This window comes from Pistacia vera, unplaced genomic scaffold (genome assembly GCF_008641045.1).
Source record: "Pistacia vera cultivar Batoury unplaced genomic scaffold, PisVer_v2 Contig1133, whole genome shotgun sequence".
Classification (NCBI taxonomy): domain Eukaryota; kingdom Viridiplantae; phylum Streptophyta; class Magnoliopsida; order Sapindales; family Anacardiaceae; genus Pistacia; species Pistacia vera.
Window position 1 is genome coordinate 593,623 of NW_022195175.1, and position 6,824 is coordinate 600,446.

Below are 6,824 nucleotides of genomic sequence, written 5' to 3' on the forward strand. Positions count from 1 at the left end.
CGATTTGTTGAACCCTAAAATCGATTTCCTTAACCCTAAACGGAATCTGTGCGATTTCTGGGGATATAGTCCATATTTCTGATCGAAACTGCAAACTTTAACACCAAATTCAATCCAAAACCATGGCTGACACTCACAATGAGGAGGAAAACCCAACGCCACTTCGAATCCTAGATTCTAGTGGCGCAAGCAGTTCAATGGCTGCTCCGGTGGATCATCCGATCAGCGAAGATAGTCCACACGTAGAGGAGACGCCGGTGGCACAAGAACAGAGGGAAGAACCGGCAAACGATTCTGAAGACGAGAAGTCAGGCAAGAATTCAGGCCAGGAGGAGTCGTCCGAGGATTCAGGAGACGAGTAGGAGGCCGGCGAAGAAAGGGTACATTGTTTGGGAATATTGCTTGTATTGTCGCTTAAGCGATCATTTGTATCGCTTAAGCGATTAATCTGTTTTACTCATGATCACTTAAGCGATACAATCGCTTAAGCGATTGATTCAGTTTACTCTTGGTCGCTTAAGCAATTTCATATCGCTTAAGTGATCTTGTCGAGGCAGAATCACAGATATAATAAGCGATCTTTTGTATCCCTAAGAGATTCTCAGTTTACTCTTGGTCGCTTAAGTAATTTCAGATCGCTTAAGCAATCTTGCACGAGGCAGAGTCAAGATCTCTTAAGCGATCCGAAATCGCTTAAGCGACTACAGTGGTAATTTTTTGTTGCTGATATTTTGTTTATTAGTTGTTTTGGTTTATTTTTTTTTTTTTTTGCTGACATTTTGTTTATATCGATTGTGCAGATTGTGCGGACCGTAAACTGTAGAGACTACGAGTTAGAGCCTATAAGTAAGAAGGTACCCTACTTTCCTGCAAGGGTGATTGTGAGGTCGAGTTGGGATGTTTTTGACAAAATAAGGGCCATTTTAGCTGGAATGAGGCGTGGTGAAAGAGATTTCGGTCGCACTTATTTCAATCAGTTTTTAAGAATCGAAACAAATTGGAAAAAGGCATTTTGGGGGCAGGGAGTGCATTACATGTTGCTGCACTCAGTAAAATGCAACAAAAAAATGAAATGTGGTTCGTGGAGGATGGAAAGCCACTACGGTTTGGGATGATGGAGTATGCCTTGGTGACGGGCTTAGGATGTGGGGAAATGCTAAATAAGGCGAAGGCAGACGCAATAAGGACGAGTCCGGGAGCCATAAGGTTTCGTAATAAGGTTTTGCAGGGGGTAAAGTCTATTACAAGACACGTTTTAGAGGAGAGGCTAGAAACAGTTCAGTTTAATGATGGAGAGAAGATAAAAGTGTGCTTGCTATTGTTTTTACACTCTATCTTATTGGCTGGTGACTCAACAAAAGCTATTGAGAAAGATTGATTGTTGTTTGCAAGCGACTTGGAGTTCTTTAATTCTTATCCGTGGGGATGGATATCATTTTGAGGCTGAACATCAAGAGCCTAAAAAAACCAGATATGGCGTTAAAGCATGCCGAATGGGGCGGGAAGGCTAAACCAAGCACGTAATTTGTTTGGCTTCCCATGGGTAATGCAGGTAAATATTAATAGCTCTTCGTTATATTTTTTAATATATGTGTTGAATTATGATATGGACTGTTTTTTTACAATGTAGGCTTGGATGTACGAGGCTACCTGTCTTCGCTAAGGCGTGCGCGGGGGGGGGGGGGGGAGGAGGAGCAACAGTTTGGATGTGCAACAATAATTTCCTAGGATGTTGCGGTGGCATGTCGGGAAGTGTAACCATTTGGATTACGACCAAATAGAGATTGAGATTCAAGTGGCTGGGGTAAGATTAAGGATTAAGCTTTTGAATATGCAGTTACTTTTTTATTTTGCTTCAATCTGATTGATTTTGTTCTTATTGCAGGGAGTCGTGTCCCTTTCTCACGCTACTGGGGATGAAGCGGAAGAGGACTATATCACATCTTTCAAAGTAATGGAGGATGAAAGGGATGAACGGATAGACCGCCTGATGCGGGACCTAAAAGGGGTCACGCATGTGACGGTAGTTGCAAGGCCATTGCTTGACAACGTCGTTGATGCCGAGGTTTATGAAGCCCTAATGGCGGGAGGCCCGGGATGAGGAGAGAAGAAGAGGGAGGAAGAGGTCCGTATGCCTCAGCAAACTGGTACAACAAGTACGCCTTACCGAGACATGGCGTCGGGAGAATGAGGTTGTGACCTCATAAACGCCATGTTTGAGAGTTTTACAATAGCTGTTTATGCAAGGTTGACAAGATGAAGAGTGCATGAAAATGGTGGAGGAGAAAGTGATAAGCTGGGAGAGAAAGTTGGTACAGTGGAGGAGGAAGTTGGTACAATGGAGGAGGAAGTTGTGGAGAATTAAAGGCGGGTGAAGTGGCAAACTGGCTTGAAAAGAGAGAGCCGAAAGTGCAAGTTTGTGAAATCGCCTTACATGGAAGTGACACAGGTAAAGAAGAAGAAATTAAGAAACAAATGGAGGAAGAACCAGAAATGGAGGAGGTTGAGGAGTTGGTGGGGAAGTGGGCGGTGATAAGGAGGAGGAGGGCGAGGTGGGAGGCGAAGAAAGGCGGGATGTAAAAATGGAGGAAGGGGAGGAAGTGGGCAAGGGAAATTGGACTAAATGTCGATTTGTATAGGCAATAGAGGAAAAGAAAAACTCTTCTATGCCTATTACAATGGATCAGGAAGTAATGGCCATATAAAGTGTAAGACAGTGGATTATCCCTGGAATGGTTTGAGAAGTTGTTGACGATGGGCACGTGGCTTGAGGACTCGGTAAGTTATTTTCGCTTAATTTTCCTTATTTTTGCCTATGTTTTCCATATTATCTTGTTATTTTTATTTGATGCAGCACATCGTGAGATATTGGCACTGATGAGGCTACGACAGACTACTGATGGGATGTTGTATCCCGACTGTGCTATCACCGATGTGGCGTTTGCACAAACGCTTATTTCGCATATTGCACTTTAATTAAAAATGATTGCTAGTGGTGCAGCAAAAGGACCGAAGCGAAAAAGATGGCCCCAGTACAGTTGGACTGCATCCCTGATGATTTTCATTTTGATGACAGAATTATACAGTATATACGGGGGGATTAGCCCAAATATGGCCACGATGGGTCTTGTTAAAAGAATGTACTGTATCACCTTGTCAAACAGATGCACGGATAGCAATCGTTGCGCAATAGAGGAGGGGTTGCTGAAGTTCCTTGACTGCAACCCCACTATTTGTCGAGACAAGCAGTTGGAGGTCGAGTTGGAGCCATGTCTAGGTTTTTCCCGCGATTGTTGCGTGACAACGGGATGTTTGGGCACTTGGTGATCAAGTACTAACCGAAAAATGGCCAATTAAGCGCTCTACCGGCCCAATATATGAGTCAAGGTAAATTTTGTATAAAACTAACTTACATAATACAATTGTTCTATAAGTTTATTCTAATGCTAATGTCTCTTCCTATTGTAGTGTTGAATGTGGGGCATATCCTTGAAATTTATGAGTTCGACATGACCAACACCCCGATGGACGGGTTGAATGACGAAACAATGAGAGACTGTCGGGAGGGCTGGGCTGTCGACTGTTTCCATGGAGATGGATCTGTTTGAGTGAGCAGAACCAATAAAAAGGTATAGAAGTTGACTTTGAATTTTGTAGTTTATGTGATGTTGATGTTGATGTTGATACTTAGGTTGTGCTGCTGATGGTGCAGGTGTCATGCTTATATGGAGCTTTACTGAAAGACACAGACTGAGTGAACTTCTGACCTACCCACTCTGTAACTTTTTACATGTTTTTTTATTTACAAAAGTTGACGTAGGTGTGTGCCAGATAATTTTGCAGGTTCCTGGCAAACAATGAGAGGAAACTTCTCAAGGCTAGTTAGCAAGAGGAGGCATCTGCAATAAAGGCTGCTGGGAAGGCATGGTACCAAACAATGATCTCAGAGAGGTTGCTGGCAAACAAAATTCGAAAACTTCTAAAAGGTGGTTGGCAGGAGGAGGCATCTGCAATAAAGGGATTGTGCAAAGGTGTTAGTGACATAAACTCTTTGGCATCAAAAAGTAAATTAACAGGCAGTGATAGGAAATTCTGTGTTGTGGCTCTTCTTGTGGCAGCCAAAAGCTTATGCCCGCAGAATCATTGTAAAGAATGGATCTGACATTTGGAGATTTTTTTTTTTTTGTCCCATAAGATATCTATTAGCAGTTTGAATTTACTATGTATGGTGTGATCATTGCTTCACCCAAGTTGGATAATGGTTTTTTAGGCTTTTGTTTCATTTTGTGTATCACTACAACGTGTGATGTTGGTGTAATTATTGATTCACCACAGTTGGGGCTAATGGTTAGCCTGTCCATATTTCGATATTGCGCATCCCATGCCTATTTTTTATTTGTGTTTCGATAAACAGGTTACATTGATGTCTTTATTTTGATTTTGTGATGAATTAGATTGATATGTAATTAAACAACCCAGTTACGCAGCGGAAAAAAAACAAAAACATAAACTCTATGGATCGTTCCTTAGAACAAGATCCGGGTACAAAAATACAGTGTTACATAAAATAATCAAATTGCAGAAAATCAGTTCAAGGTTTAAGAAACCATACCCACGTTTGGAGGCTCCACCAATATTGTCTTTGAAAGTGTTTGCTACGATCCAAGTGTAGGATCGAACCGTAGAGGTCCACACGAAGACAATCAACAAGAACCAAGGAGGGATTTGCTAGATCCTCATTGACCTTAAGAAATCAAGAAGAAAACAAAAGAAAGTGTTTGATTTTCAATCAAATAGTAAAGTGGCGGGAGAGTATTTGGGGCTTGAGTGTTTTCCTTTTCAATGAAAATGAAATAATAAAATAACACACTTACTATTTTTAACTAAAACTGTCTTTTATAGTGTTATTTTAGTTGCCATATTCCCATATGGAATGGGTGGGCTCCAACCAAACACCCCAAATTTGCCAAATATCCCAATTAGATATTTTAATTTAATTCATCAATATCTCAATTAAAAATCAATTAATATATAATTACATGTAACAATAATGATGATTTAATTAAATATGTGCGAATACAAATTAACCGTAATTTCACTTATTAATTTTTCTAACAAATTAAATAAAAGACTACGACTCAGCAAATTTAATTGCACTGTGAAATTACCATATACCATTTCGCCCAAAAGACGAAAACACCATTCTTTCTTCTTGGCTCTTAAATTATCTTCTATGTGTGTGACCATAGGCTCCTCATCTTACCAGTAGTGTATAGTATCACGATTAAAATCCAATTAATCGTCTCTAATACACAAACCAAGATTGGCCCCTAACAAGGCATCATGGCCACCCGATAGATTCGGATTCAACAAAGTAGCTACCCTGTGAACGATATGGTTACCGTACAATTCGATCTTTCATCATACGTTATCTCGACGAGACGAAGGCATAGAAATAGTGTCAACCTTCGGTACTCTCGATATTATGATTCAGTTTCTGGACCAATGACCTATATTATAATCCAGATAGAGAAAACTCAATCACTGTGACCACAGTTTTAGTGTCATCGCCATATACTGAATTGCGCCGTGGGATAACTTCTCCTACCCGAGAGTGATGAATCCCTGTCAATCTACCATAGTTTGATACAATCCTTGATATAGCCAATCACTACCGTAATGACAGCTCTGAATAGAACGCGTTAGGCTAGTGTCAAACTGTACCAATCGGTGCACAGGCACTCCGGTGATCTCAAGTCTAAGGATCACATGCACCACCATTTGTTAGATGATTTGTTCCATAGACATTGGGGTTACCACCATATGGAATCCTCTGGTGGGTCAGTCAGTGAACTTGCTGTGGTATATCCGCCTACAACAAGCACCCATGTGTTGCACCAGGTTGTCACCAAACAACATTGACAAGTGAGATCAGTCACTGCCTTTGACAGGGTCGTTCAACACTATGATAGCCTTACCGTATTATCTGTGCCCTACTTTAGAATAATACTGGGACTACGGACGTTTCTAGAATGGCCACATATGTGCTCATAGGGTTCTTACTATCAAGATTTGAAACACTTGATACCCTTGTACGGTTCTATCATTCTAAGGACATATACAATACATATTGCAATAATAATGATTTAGCGATATAGAATAAAATGCCTTTTATTATGGTTAATGAACATTATTACAAAGAGTCAATTCTACAATAATTGATTGGCTCTAGGGCATCTACTCTAACATGATATAAATGAGTGATGTACAAATGTTTTCCAATCACAGTCATTTGAAATTAATTAACTTAAAGAATGGCATGGTACCAAACAATTACGTATATGAACGACCAAGACTTTTCCCGATATGATCGCTTAAGTGATCTCAAATCGCTTAAGCGACCAAGAGTTTATTACGAAGCATCGCTTAAGCGATACATAAGATCGCTTAAGCGATTACCCATCTGGGCAGATGTTCATTCTGCCTTGGCCAAGATCGCTTAGGCGATCCCAAATCGCTTAAGTGACAGAGACTCGTTTAGAAAGAATCGCTTAAGCGATACATAAGATCGCTTAAGCGATCATAGATCTAGGTAGATATTCATTTTGCCTCGGACAAGATCGCTTAAGCGACCAATAGTATTTTAAAAAAATCGTTAAGCGATACAAATGGATCGCTTAAGCGATCATAGATCTGGGCAAATTCATTCTGCCTTGGCCAAGATCGCTTAAGCGATACATAAGATCGCCTAGGATCAAGAGGTTTACGAAAATCGCTAAGAAATACAAATGGATAGCTTAAGCGATTTTCGTAAAAGACTCTTG